Genomic DNA, 15,390 nt, shown 5'->3' on the forward strand with positions numbered 1-15,390 from the left:
AGCATAATACTCAATGGTGAAAAGTTGAAAGCCTTCTCATTAAAATCTGGAACAAGACAAGGATGCCCACTCTCACCACTTCTGTTCAACATAGTGTTAGAAGTCCTAGCCATAGTAATCAGGCAAGAAACAGAAATAAAAGGGATCCAAATTGGAAGAGAAGAGGTAAAATTGTCACTATATGCAGATGGCATGATACTATATATAGAAAACCCTAAAGGCACCACACAAAAACTACTAGAGCTGATAAAAGAATTCAGCAAGGTAGCAGGATACAAGGTTAACATATAGAAATCAGTTGCATTTTTTTACACTAACAAAATATCAGAAAAAGAAAATAAAGAAACAATCTCTTTTAAAATCACATCCAAAACAATAACATATTAGGAACAATAACATACTTAGGAATAAACCTGACCAAATCTGACTTATTCACAGGAAACTATAAAACATTGATTAAAGAAATTAAAGATGACTTAAAGAGATGGAAAGACACCCCATGCTCTTGGATTAGAAGAATTAATATTGTTAAAATGGCTGTACTATCCAGAGCAATCTACAGATTTAGTGTGATCTCTATTAAATTACCCAGAACATTTTTCATAGAACTAGAACAAACAATCCTAAAATTTATATGGAATCATAAAAGACCCAGAATTGCCCAAGCAATACTGAAGAAAAAGGATGAAGCTGGAGGAATAACCCTCCCAGACTTCAGACAATCCTGCAAAGCTACAGTAATGAAAACAGTGTGGTATTGGCACAAAAACAGACATACGGATCAATGGAATAGAACAGAGAGCCCAGAAATAAACCCACAGACTTATAGTCAATTAATCTTCAACAAAGGAGGTAAGAATATACAATGGGGAAAAGATGGTCTCTTCAGCAAGTGGTGTTGGGAAAGCTGGACAGATGCATGTAAATCAATGAGTTAGAATACTCCCTCACACCATACACAAAAATAAACTCAAAATGGCTTAAAGAATTAATATAAGACAAAACACTATATACCTCCTAGAAGAAAAATAGGCAAAACATTTTCTGACATAAATCTTAGCAATGTTCTCCTAGGGCAGTCTATCCAAGCTTTAGAAATAAAAGCAAAAATAAACAAATAGGACCTAATGAAACTTACCAGCTTTTGCACAGTAAAGGAAACCATAAGCAAAATAAAATGACAACCTATGGAATGGGAGAAAGTATTTGCAAATGATGTAACTGACAAGGCTTAATTTCCAGAATATATAAACAGCTCATACAATTTAAGAACACCACCACCAAAAATCCCAAACAACCCAATCCAAAAATAGGCAGAAGACCTAAACAAGCAATTCTCCAATGAAGACATACAAACGGTCAATAGGCACATGAAAAAAATGCTCAATATTGCTAATTATCAAAAAATGCAAATCAAAGCTATAATGAGGTATCACCTCAAACCAGTCAGAATTGACATCATTCAAACATTCACAAATGATAGATGCTGGAGAGCGTGTGGAGAAAAGGGAACACTCCTACACTGTTGGTGGGAATGTTGTTTGGTGCAGCCATTACTTTCTAACTGACGAAGAAATGGAGGGAAATTGAAATGGTGGAGTGAAGAATCAGTCAGGCGCACAAGCAATCCCTTTCCTGATCATAGTGATAGTTCATTTAGAAGTCAGCACCTCCACACAGAAGCCCCTCACAGCATGTGCCCGCCTGCCAACCACAACTTCCCTACTAGTTCCTTCCTGAAAATCTGAATCTAAACAAACACTGTGGCAATGCCCCAGAAGAGTCCCACTGTTCTTGCTCCTTTTCCTGGAATAACAGCCCAAGTCCTCTTTGGGTCCTTATTCCCCAGAAGCAAAATAGAACATTCTATCTGAGGTATGCATGAAGGAAAATGATAATGATCTTGTAATCTGAGGTACCTTCAAGCCTGTGGGTTTGGGGCAGAGGGGAGAAGAAGACATAATTACTGGATGATGCTCAGAAAGTATGTTTATTCCTGCATGGAGTCTAGTTTTAGTCAATAGAATTGAGGATGAGGCTTTTTCCTGAAGTTTACCCCAAAAAAGTGTAAATTATGGAAGGCATAAAAAGCTTACCCCAAGCTCTTCTCTTTCTTTTCCTTCCCTTCAACTATGTCAGTTCTCAAACACCAAACCACTTATAAACTGAAAATAACTGAGATTTTGTGTAGCACTTCAGAGTCAAGACAAAAATATTGTTGGGAAGAAAAAAAAACCATATTATTGAAACACATGCTCTTTCCCAAGGGTATAGATCACAGGAGGCAGCTGGCTCCTAGTAGATGTTGTGAACATGAGAACCTACACATGCAATACTTAAGAAATCTATGGCTCTCTTAAAAACATAAAGAAAGAAAGAAAAAAAAAAACACCTACACTGTTGGTGGGAATGTAATTTGGTGCAGCCACTATGGAAAACAGTATGGAGGTTCCTTAAAAAACTAAAAATAAACTTATCATATGATCCAGCAATCCCAGTCCTAGGCACATTTCTGGGGAAAACTAATTTGAAAAGATACATGCATCCCAGTGTTCACAGCAGCACTATCTACAATTGTCAAGACATGGAAACAATCTAAATTTCCATTAACAGATGACTGGATAAAGAAGCTGTGGTATATATACACAATGGAATACTACTCGGCCATAAAAAAGAATGAAATATTGCCATTTGCAGCAACATGAATAGACCTAGACTTATTATACCAAGTGAAGTCAGACAGAGAAAGGCAAATACCATGTGATATCACTTGTATGTGGAATCTAAAATATGACACAAAGGAACTTACTTACAAAATAGAAACAGACTCACAGACATAGAAAATAAACTTATGATTACCAAAGGGAAAGTGCAGGGGAGGGATAAATTAGGAGTTTGGGATTAACAGAATCAAACTACCATATATAAACTAGACAAACAAAGTCCTACTGTATAGCAGGGAATGATACTCAATATTCTGTAACAAACCATAAAGGAAAAAAATTTGAAAAAGAATATTCCATATATGTGTAACTGAATTACTTTGCTGTACATCAGAAACTCACAAAATATTATAAAATCAACTATACCTCAATAAAAAAATAAATGAATAAGAAAAAAAAATCTATGGTTCCCTAAATATATAAAATAAGTAGAAAATTCCTATAACTTAGCAACTAAAAACCAAATAACCTCCTTTAAAAATGGGCAAGGGACTTGAACTGACATTTCTCCAAAGAAAATATATAAGAACCAACAGGCATTGTAAAAAGATGCTCAATATCACTAATTGTTAGAAAAATGCAAATCAAAACTATGGGATATCACCTTACACCTGTTAGGATGACTGCTATGAAAAATAAAAAACAAAAAATAGCAAGTATTAGCTAGGCTGTGGAGCAACTGGAACTCTTGGGCACTGTTGATGGGAATGTAAAATGATGCAGCTCCTATGGAAAACAGTATGGCAATTCCTCAAAAAATTAAAAATAGAATTACCATATGATCCACCAATGCCACTTTTGGGTATGTATACAAAAGAAGGGAAAGCAGGGTCTCAAAGAGATATTTGTACACCATGTTCATAGCAGCATTACTGACAACAGCCAAAGGTGGAAGAAACCCCAGTGCCATCATAGATGAATGGATCAAGAAAATGTGGTATATACATATAATGGACTATTATTCTGCCCTCAAAAGGAAGGAAATTTTTAACACATGCTACACCATGGGTGAACCTTGAGGACACTATGCTAAGTGGAATAAAGCAGTCACAAGAATTCAAATACTGAAGGATTCCACTTAGATGAGGTACTGAGAATAGTCAAACTCACAGAAACAGAAAGTAGAATGTGGTTGCCAGGGGCTGGGGGGAGGGGAAATGGGGAGCTGTTGTTTCACAGCTATAGAGTTTCCATTTTGCAAGATGAAAAAGTTCTGGAGATTAGTTGTACAACAGTGTGAATATATTTAATACTACTAAACTACACACTTAAGAGTTAAAGATGGTAAATTTTATATGTATTTCACCACAGGTTAAAAAAACAAACCTATGGCTCCCAGTATGGTGGCAATGGCAATAATATCTTACACACGCCCCAGAATTTCTCCCCAGGAAGCCCAGGGAGCTCACCTACAGACTTGCTGATGCCAACTTAAAAAGATGACCAAGGGTGAATTCGATTGTAAAGGCTGCACTCATCAGAGTTTTATTTTTTATTTTCTTTTTCTCTACTAGCATGTATATATTGTCTCTCTCACCATTTCATCCCTCTGAAACCCAGACCACCCAAACATCAGTGGATGCTGATTCTGAAGTGTTACTCCTTATTATCCGGGACTCTGAGGCTTGCCTGTATGTCAGGGTCCAAGAGGAGAGGGATTTGTGAAGTCAGCGCCCTTCCTCTTCTCATTCGGAGAATTCAGTAACATGCCCATGTAGTCCCTCCCCACAAAATTCAGCACTTTCTCTCCAGATAAAAGGTGACCACTCATCTCATTCTACTTTTGACCTTCACACTGAACTGGCCGGACTTCCTGTCTAAGAAGCACACAAGGGATTAATACTCCAGGTGCTCTCCACCATCTGACATGATCCACCACCTTATGCCATTCGCAGTCCTCCTTCTTTTCAGAACGACTTCCAGGTTTGGGGATCAGAGGCACTGCATAATAATAGCACTTTATAATCCTCTTCTTGTACCTCAAACACAAAGGAACACAGCGAAGCGGGGAAGCTGGAGAAATGGCTGGGGAGGGAACAGATGTCTCCAGAAGAAAGGGAAACAGCTTGGGGAAGGATGCAATTCTCAAAAAAACGTCAGATCCATCTGGAAAGCCCTTTTCTACTGTGAGCAGAACACAAAAATCCCTGAACAACAAACCTTTATGACCAATTAAAAAATCAAAACAAAACTGAAAGAAGAGATCCTTCTAGGGATGTCCAGCCACCGCTACGCTTGTAAGCCTCTGTCTGGAGCTCAGGGGCACTCCTGGGGCCACGTGCCAGAGACCTGCCCACCACAGTTCCCCTCTGCGTGTCTCCTCCAGGCACTTATTTGTACAAAGGGCTCCAAATACCAATAAAGTCGAATCTCCCCTTTACCCACCACCCCCGGTGGAAACATGGGCTGCCTCTGTCAGAGCTAGTGCTGGGTTTCTGAAACCACTTGGGTTGAGACAGCTTCGTTGCCATCTTCTTGCACAACGTGGTATTTAAAAATGAAAAAAATGTGGTGATCTGAGCACATCATCAACAATGACCCTTCTTTTGCCTCATAGTTTTGGTTACTTTGCATTCCTGGGATATAAACAACACGTGGGTCCACTAATCCCTCACCCCCTCCTGTCGTTCTGTTTTTCAGCACAGACACTTTATAGAACACTCTGGGCTGGAACCAAGAAGACAGGAAACAAGAAACTCCCAGACCCGGGCTCCTCTCTGCCTCTCTCTCCCTGCCTCTGTTCACATGAAAGCACAGCCACAGAAGGAGTCTAGTTTGTTTTCAAATCGTCCAGAAAAAAGACTCAGCAACCTCTCCGGCTAGCCTGTTCTAGTACTTAGTAACAGTCCAAGGAAGTAGTAACTTCCTTCCTCTAACTCAGATTTGAGACATTTTCCTTTTTCATTTAGGTCTGAAGGTGGCAGGTCTTTGTGTAAGAGCCTTTTAATGAAGTTCTTTCTCAAACTGTCCCTCGCGGGCCACAAGATGAATCATCCTGAGCCCTCTAGCTGTTTCAGGCTCTAACTTCCAAACGCTTTAATCATCTCTCGAGACTCTCTAGGCTCTTCTCTAGACTCTGCAAGTCTTCCTTTCTAGAGGAAGCACAGGCTACAGACACAAAGCTCTAGTGACAATCAGACCTCATGGCTTCTTTCTGCCCTGCACATGACAGCCCCAGGCTGTGCTGGCTTCTTCAACCCTGGGAGAGGGGCAGGCAGGGGACTTCCTCAGCTCACATTCAAAGTGCTCACACCCCTCTACTCCCATTCCCCATGTTCGTAAAAGAAGAGAAATTTTTTAAAAAGAAGAAGGAAGGAAGGAAGGAAGAGGGCAGAAAAAAAAAAAAGAAAGAAAAGAAAAGGGAACTTGAGAATTTATAAAGATATGAGAACTTACTGTAACAGGAAATACAAGCCAAAAGATTGGTTTTGCCAGAGAAAAAGTGCATAAAAATAACAAACTTCTGTGCGTTTGTCCACACAATATTGCTGTGTTTCCTACCACCCTCTGAACACCCTGCATCTGGCAAACACAAGCTGCAAGGTCCCATTTAGGATTTATTCTAATAGGTAAACACAAAGAGAGGCTTAGCTGAATTCCATGAAATAGGTAATTTAATTACCATCTGAAGGTTTGTATTTTAAGGTACAGAAGTTCTGAACAGGGAAGCAAGAGCTTCTGAGAATTTCATTTTCATAATAATGGCTCGATGTTTGTTCCTCTAACAGCGTGTGGCTCCCAGCTACACCCTGGCTTTTACAGTCAAAGCCAGAGATGTTTCTTCACATTACAAAAAGAGTTAAAGCCAGTTTAAGGAAAGGGCATCTATCAGGTATTTTAAAGTGGCTATGAAAGAATTTTAAGGGGGGGGGGGGAAGCACTAACCTGTGTTGTTTTAATCCGCTGAAAACGACCAAGTTCTCAAGTTCCCCTGATGTCTTGTGGCCAGTTTCCTGTAAGTGTTGCATGTGACATTATACTTCCTCACTGCACCTTCTCTGACTCGCGCAAGGAGCGGTCAGAGGCATGTGATAAGATTGTCTCCCTGCCTGCTTCACGCTGAGCTAACCATGTGTCTGAAGAAATGGCTGTGTCCCTGTAGGGGTTTCCCAGCTGGTTTCAGGCATCCTTAGGGTGCAGGTAAAGAGGAGAGAAGCCTGGAGGTGGTGGGGGAGGAGGCAGGTGACAAGTATTGTCTGAGCTCCTGGCTCTTCTGATTCCACAAGGAGGGAGGGGGAGAAAGGAGAGACAGATTCTTGAGCCCCAGGGCCGCCCATCTTGGGGCAGGGGCAGCAGCTGAGAAGGGTGGACAGCTTGCTGCAGAGCCTGGAGCTTGGGTGCTGTCCTGTCACCAGGACAGACCTGGTGCTACGACCCTTGGGGACCACTGAGGAAGGGTGGCCGTGGTGCTGTGCCCAGGGTGTCCCCAGGATCCTCTCTGGAGAGTGCCACCAGGGAGGAGCACACGAGAGCCTGGCTCCTGCAGCAACAAGGGCCACTCACCCTGAGCTTCCTGGGACAGTCTCAAGTTCACATCCAGTCTAGCCAGCCCTGCTGTCAGACGGTGTGCCCCAATGCTGGGTTGAGCAAACAAAGCCAGTCCTCTGCCTCCCAGGGCTAAATAACTGGCAGGCATCCTCCCACCCCCAACCCCATGGCCAAGCTGGTCTCCAGCCTTCTGGTTTCCCTGAAAGGGCTGACATTGTCTTCCTGTGTGCAGGCTGGTTAGGGGTTCCTGGTGGCATGTGAGCCCTGGCCGTGGGGGACTCTGATGCTGGTCTGGCTCCAGGGAGAGTGGCTGACGTGGCCCCTCTGTGCCCTCAACACGGGGGAGGACTGGAGAAGATGTCATCTCGGGCTTTCTTGTTCCTGTGGTCAGTGCCCTCCTTTTTCCTTTTGTAATTCCTCTAGCTCTCTGGGGGTCCAGCACACTGGAATCTATGGATGTAGGAACTGGTGTGTGGGAGTAAAATGATGTCCTGGATAGAAGAGAATATTCTGCAATTTGTACAACTTGACTCAGTGCAGAAACCCCAAGGTTGTTTCTCTCTGGCTACCCTGGCTTAATTCTTTTTTAAAAAATGCTTTTAAAGGGATTTTTTTGTTGTTGTTGTTTTTTAGAAAGGTAACTGTAGACAAGCTCACTGTTCCAAGTCTTGAAAATATTACCCTATAATTCCCCAAAGAAGTTTTCCATGTGAGAACACCGAGTAAGGAAATGAATCCTGAGAGTCAGGACTTTGGACAACACTAAAACTCTGAAGTCTCACCACATGATTGCATTTCTGGCTTTGAAAACATGCATAACTGTTTTACCATTTTGACAGCTGATGGCTGGTTTTGTGATTGAACTGTTGAGTTAGGTTAGCCAGTTGAGTTACGATGGCTATAGGCACGGCATTCACTTTAAAATAGGCATAATGGTAAAACTTTGCCATCTTGGAAAAACAAAATACTCCCTTGGTGATAAATAATAATGAGTCCATTTGAATGTATTTAGAAGTGTCACATTCTGGGCTAAGCTGCCAGTTCCATTTTTTTTCAGCTAAACAGTTACATATGTTCTACTTAAGCCATGCTCTGTGTGGAATTTTTAAAGGTCTCAACAAAATGCTTTACAGCTTTCCTTTAAAGCCCCTAATCTGGCCTCTTGTCCATGATTTTTTTTTTCTGTCTGGGCATTAGAAGAATTTTAGTAGACTTTATTTTTTAGAACAGTTGTAGATTTATAGAAAAACTGAGAAGATAATAGAGTTTCTACCCATTCTGCACCGTTTCCCCACTATAAAATCTTACATTTAGTATGACAGGTAAGTAACAATTGATAAGTCAATATCGATACATTATTATTAACTAAAGGTCATAGAGCATTTAGATTTCCTTAGTTTTTCCCTAATGTCTGTTTTCTGTTCCAGGATCCCATCCAAGACACCACATTATGTTTAGTCATCAGGTCTCCTTAGGTTCCTCTTGGCTGTGACAGTGTCTCAGACTTTCCCTGGTTTTGATTATCTTGACAATTATCAGGAGGACTGTCAGGTATTTTGTAGTGTGTCCCACAGGGATTTGTGGGATATTTTTCTCATGATACGACTGAGGTAATGGGTTATTTGGAGGCAGACCACCAAGAATAAGTGCCATGTGAATCACATCACATCAAGCATATATGCTATCACCATAATGGAATACTGTTGATGCTGGCCCCAATCCCCTGAAAGGGTATTTGTCAGGTTTCTCACAGGAAGGGTCTCCTCACCCTCGTCCATACTGCACACTTTGGAAGGTAAAGCCTGAAAATGAAGGATCTATAGAAATTACTTTGAAGTCTTCTGCACAAAAGATTGATCCCTTCGCTCCATTTAACAATTTTTTCATTTATTTACATCAGTATGGCCTCACAGATATTTTACACTTTCAGTTGTAATTCAGCACAATTTTAGTCATTTTGTTGCTCAGATTGTTCTCCCTTCGGCTGATGGGAGCCCTTTCAGTTGGTTCCTCTGCTCCTTTGACATTCTCCTATCAATATTTTGGTTTTTGGGGTTTTCATTTTTGAGCTCTTCATTATTTTCTGACCCTACGAGATGCTCGGCTCACCATGGATACTACCTCCCTGTTTGTCTGTGACTTTTTCTGTCTTGACAAGAGAATGAAAGAAAACCTACGGACCTGAGAAAACTTTTATTTGCCTTTAATTTTCACTAGTTCTGCCCCATGTACTAGTAAACATTTAAAAAATTGCTTTTATAAAATTAGTCCTATCTTCTACCAGCAAAAAACCACCAAATCACCAATTGAGTGAAATTCTGCATTTCCTTAATTCTGAGATGCATGTTTGTGTTGACACCGTTTTTTTCCTTCATATTCTAACATTTTTGGAACCAAAATATACATTTAATATCGTGTCCTTCCCTCTACCTCCTTACCTGTCATAAATTTGATGGTGTACCTTATAGTTGATGGCATCTTGGGGATGGAGCAAGTAGAGCTGTCAATCAGCTCTTGTTTGGACCACAAACATCATTTAACTACTCTCACCGATTCTTCCCCCTACTGAACAAATATTCTGACTAACGTGGTTCAATGTGTAGCACCTGCAGGTTTTTAACTACTCCCGGACACATCCTAACTATCCCTCAAACCACAAGTCCTCAACAAGCTTTAAGTTCCTTTTCAATTTTTTTATGGGTTTACTATCTGACTCCTTTATTGTTTACCACGTCTCTTTTCCAAGGTCTCAGAATTCATCATCATGCCTGAGGAGCCTAGTGCTGACACTACAGAGGTCCAAGAATGATGTTTCACTCTTACTGATGAGAAGTAAAAGTGCTTACTGGTCAGGAGCAGACCCAGGGAAGCCATCCGATGACAGAAAGGCAAAACTGGCCATTCCTTTCCCCCTGGCCAGAATTCAGGAACTACTACTGCTTTGGGAGTGCCATGCTTTACAGATTTTTTTCTTTTAATGGAGACCTGTCACCCAATCTCCATGGGTATATTTCACGAACAGTCACAGATGAAATGCCCAATCTTTTCACCCAGGTAGGTAGAACTTGGGTACTCTAAACACTATTTTCTGTCCTACTCCTGTGAAAAATGCACTAAGATACTGATGGTACCTGATCATCTAACCAGCATCCAGAAGAGACTGGAAGAGATGCCACAATGACTCTTTTTGGCAGCCCTTACCACATGCACGAAGTCATCCCTTGGTATCTGCAGGGATTGGTTCCAGCACTAACCCCCTACACCAAAATCGGAGGACACTCAAGTCCCTTACAGTTGGCCCTGTGTATCTGTATATCTGTGGTTCCACATTGCTGGATACAGGGGGCCTGGTATACTTTGATTTAATTCTCACAGCAATACTATGAGGGAAGTACTGTGACTCCCAGATTAAGTAGCAAGTCAGAGAGGCTAAGTAACCTGACCAGAGGCCCTTGATAATTTGGAGCCAGAGACTCAGAGCCTAATGCTACTCTTTGCTGTAGATGGTTTACCATCTATAACTCACAAATGGGCACACTGAAAACAGTCCTATTGTCTAGTTATTTTTTGCACACGCTTTTCACCTCAATCAAACCTCAGTGACAATGAGGACAGGAAGATTGTCTTCTGTCCCATTAACTCAGCTTTCCAGCCTCATTCCAGCAGCCTTTCCCGTTAACTCTGCACTTTGGTCTTACTGCCAATCTAATTTTTTTCTTATTAGAAAAATTTCCCAATTTAACTTAATTCATAATTTAACTTCATAATTTCCTTCCCCCTACTTTGTTGTTTTATTTTTTCATTTATTAGCTTCTTAAATTATAAGCTTATTTTATTTCTTTTCAGTCCTTTAAATGAAAGGTTTAACTTTGCATCTAACTGTATTTTTAGTCCAATCCCACACTTCAATGCATTGTATTCTCATTGTGAATTTTAAAATGGTCTCTGGTTGCAGTAGTGATTTCCTGTTTGATCTAACAATTATTTGAAAGGATCATGTTTTAGTTTCCAAGTGCTTGGATGAAGGTGGGGGCAGGAGCCATCTTGCGTTAACTCTCAATGCTCCATTAACTGTTATATGTGTCCAGTGCATCTACTTTCTGGTTAGTTTAAAAGTTTCTTTGTGGTCTAGCATTTCATCAATTTTTGTAAACGAGCCATGGTCTTTTCAAAAAAACTATGTATGTTTCCTATTTACTGGGTTAAGTTAATAATGATAACTATGCTACTCAGATCTTCTGTTCCTACTTTTATCTCCTTGATCAAATTCTGAAAGCATTTTGTTAGTCTCCCACTATGATTATGTAAAATTTTGTGTTTTTAAATTTTAAATTTATTTATATTTTTATTTGTATTATTTTGCTTGTGTTTTTAACAGATTTTGCTTTATTTAATTCAGTGCTAAATGTCTGGTACACAAAATTTCTCATTAATTGAATCTTCTTGTTTGATATATATCTGTTCTTTTATGTCTCATTCAATATTTCTTTTTACATTTAATCCTGTACTTTTTAGAATTAATATTACCATCCCTATGTTTGTTTAGTTCGTTAGAACTCACCAACCTATTCCTGTATTTTCTTCCTTTCTGTGTAATTTTGATATACAAAGACTCCTAAAAACAGCACTTAGCTAGATTATCTTTTTAATCAATCCAAGAGTTACTGATTTTAATAGAGGAATTTAACTTAGTCACATTTAGTGTTATATGTTTATCTTATTCCTGCTATTTTATCGTATGTTTTCTGTTATATTGTTTTCTTCTTTTTTTTTCCCCCTTTCCTTGACCTTTGCTGATTGACCATGGTTTTTATTATTGTAGTACCCTTTACCCCTGGGTTCTGTGTGTGTTTCAATATCTAACAGTTTAGAAATCTTACCTATACTTTTTTCTAAAGATCAAATACATGTGACCTTTCTTGGTGGACATCAGAGAACTGCACAGTAGGACCCTGTTAATTGGTAAGGTCAGTCCATTACTTTGGGAAATTTAATGGTAGATTCATGTTAATAACAACAATAAATTTTGTGTGTGTATATGGAAATGACATTATAAACCTTCTAAAAGAGTATGTGGCCAAGTCTCCATTCACTTCCCTGCCCCATCTACAGTGACGACTGGCTATAGCTCTCACAAATCATGTGGGTAAGAGTAGGGTAGTAGGGAAATCAAGACCCTAGTGGCTGGCACATAGCCACGAACATCCTGAGGAATGCTTCTGCGAATTTTGGACTCTGAGACATGCAGGCACTCTGGAGATCTGTAGAAGTACCTGTAGAAGGGAAGCTGTCAGGGTGAGTTTCTTGCTACCTGCCTTCCCATCACTAGACGTCATCATCAGTGGAGAAATCTATTCGAGAATTAGGTAAGAGTGCAACAGTAAGATCACAAGAATGTAAACATACCCTCTAAAGAGCTGGGGAATTCAAATGAGAAAATAATGTTGCCAGACCTGCTTAGAGGCTAGAATTCTGAGTTTCTTAGTGTCTAGTTAAGAAAGCACAGTAATCAACAAAAAACCAACCTTACTTTCCCTTAAAAAGAAAGCTTCCACCTTCTTAAAGTTTTGATATCAGAGCAGGGGCAATGGGGAAAATTCTGGCCACAAAATACCTAATTAGGTATTGTTTGCATGTGTTTCTATATGTATATGTGTTTGAATAAAGGTTAACACTAAAATTCCATTTTTAATTTTTCATGGAGAATCCCAAGGTAGTAGGAAGGACAGAGTAGGGATAAAGGTGTAGTTTGAAGACCTGTCATCAACTCTCAATTTACTGGACTGAGATTCTGGTTTGGACCACAAAAAGGAGGTAATTAAATACCTTAAAAGAGTGTTTCTGTTCTGACATATTTTAAAAATTAATTTAGCCGCATAAACATTTCTATGAAGTAAATCTTTTTAAAATCATTCTCATAATGCAAAAGGGCAGACTAAGGGATTCCAAGAGTTGGAGGGATTTGTTCAAACAAGTAAGTAAGTGATAGAACTGGGATTTAAATCCAAAGCTTTGGACAAAGGTCCAGCGTCATTTTCAATATACACCAAAACCATCTCAGAGAAAGCTAAACCACGCACACCACATGCATGTGTACAGAGAGGAATGGTAGTGAGGCACACACCCTTGGCAGTCAGCGCTTCACAATGTAGGTCAAACAGTCCAGTTGGACCCCAGAGCAATTGTTCCTACACTGACCCTGGGGGATTTTTGGAGCATTATGTCATGCCAAAGACCTTCCTCATTAGCAATCATGCAAAAAGACACCATGCACCAGGTTTCTGAGCCCTTGGAACAGCTAAAAAGAAGATGAAAGGTCAAGAAAGTTCTCTTGCTGATGCACTGCACTCTGGTACATTGGTTTATGCCATTGTAATGTAATCTAAGCCAGAATCATCAGGCCCTCCGGCCAGCTTTCTCTAAAGCCAGAGCCCTACCTAGCGCAGTCATTCTTCTTTGGCATCCTGCAGGGCCTGATGCCGACAACCAAACTGGCCCCCTCCAATCTCATGCAGTTTAATTCCAAATAACTAGGCCCCTCACTCATTTTTGCTGTTGATCAAAACATTGAAAGGACATGGCAAATTCTCTTGATCATAAAAAGACTGTCTATGGGCACACAGAAAGCCTTGCCAATCACCCATGATGAGTTTTAAGAAGCCTCATAAATACAGAATTCCAGAGGTAGTAGACAGTATTGAGAACCAAGGTGCCCTTGCATAACTGTTGCTCCTTTCTTTTAGGCTAAATAGAGAAAAGAATACAAGGCAATGTAAACAATTCAAAAGTGAACCGAGGGCACTGGGAGAGATCATGAGCGAGCATTATGCAGACCTGTGGCTCTGACTCAGGATCTGTGTTTTCCTCACACATATATGTAACATGGGACCAAGAGAACAGCTAGCTAAACTACCTGTTTGCACAATCTTCCTACTCAGATGCATCCCTCCTTTCCACATTTAAAAGCACACAGAACAGGGCAGAATTGGTAAACAAGCTCATGTCACTCCTAAAAGGAAGGACTCTGAAATCAAACTACCTGGGTTCAAATCCCAGACCCAGCATTTACTAGTTGCAGTGAACTACTTTATTTTTGGGGGCCCAGTTTACTGGTCTGTAACACGGCGATAATTTTCTGAGTATTGACTGTGGTGCTGCATTCTAAGAGCTTAGCCAGTACAGTGCATAAATGGTGGCTACTGTTACTGTTAGTAGGTGGAAATTTTATTACTTGGAAATTCTATATTAGAATTTCTCACAAGAAATGCAATCAGAGTCAAGCAATGGGCTTTATTTCTGAGAGTGCTGGGCATGCAGGAAATAAAAGATATTCAGAAATTGGGGCAGAAGGGCTACAGGTCCTCCAGTCATCCTAGAGAGGCACGGTCCAGCTAGGAAGTAGAACAGGAAATCTGTATGGATACTTCGAGCCTGGAAGTCGTATAGCATTTATGCTTCTAGATTTGGAAGAGCTGGATGTACTTATGTCTGATGAAAAAATAAGGAGGAAAATGGTTTGTGAATTATATCCCCATTAATTTTTTTTAAATGAGGAACGTTACACAGCCAGTGAAAAACTATGTGGATGAGAAAGACAGAGAGGTCTAGCAGTGGCCATAGGTGCAGGTAGGGGAATGGATGGCTACATAGAATTTTGGAGAAAATGTGTACGTGGTGTCTAGCATAAAACCCTTAAGCCATGTCTTTTAGAAAAACTCAGATTAAAGAGATGTTACTCTTCAAGGCTTTCTAATGTTTTCGTTGAATGAGACTCCAAGCCGAATCTGGACCATGTGGGGGTCAGAGAATATTTAGGTTATAACTAGACTGTGGGTCATATCCAGCTGAGCAAAATCAAACCCAAACACATGTGTTTATCACATATTTTCTGGATTATGATTTGGATTTTGAAGTGACTGCAGACAGGCTTAATTACATGATCCTATAAATGAGGTAAACTTTCAAAGAATCAACATCTCTCAAGATTTTATTAATTACTCACAGTTATTTTGAATGAGTAACATGACATTTTATAAATCATTACCTATTATTTTCTTTGCTTTCAAGTAACTTCTAGAAATAGAGTTGGTGCTCTGGGAGGTACCTAAAATAAAACAAGGAGTTACTTGCTAAATTACTGTTGCATATCTCTCAGTGATATACTATACTTACTGCATGG

The 15,390-nt window shown here is 40.0% G+C and overlaps 1 protein-coding gene across 2 annotated transcripts in view; it reads right to left on the reverse strand.

Moving 5' to 3' along the window:
- Nucleotides 1-15,390, reverse strand: part of WIPF1 (WAS/WASL interacting protein family member 1) — a 117,183-nt gene that overhangs the window by 68,518 nt on the left and 33,275 nt on the right. Inside the window, exon 1 of one of the 2 annotated variants that reach the window (XM_031451686.2) lies at nucleotides 6,609-7,079. The exons of the other annotated variant lie outside the window; for it this stretch is intronic. The gene's annotated coding sequence lies outside the window, so the exon portion shown is untranslated. Of the gene's footprint in view, nucleotides 1-6,608; nucleotides 7,080-15,390 lie in introns of those variants that run through there. 2 annotated transcript variants of the gene reach the window in all.

The sequence above is a fragment of the Camelus dromedarius genome, chromosome 4 (assembly GCF_036321535.1).
Source record: "Camelus dromedarius isolate mCamDro1 chromosome 4, mCamDro1.pat, whole genome shotgun sequence".
In the NCBI taxonomy this organism is placed as follows: Eukaryota; Metazoa; Chordata; class Mammalia; order Artiodactyla; family Camelidae; genus Camelus; species Camelus dromedarius.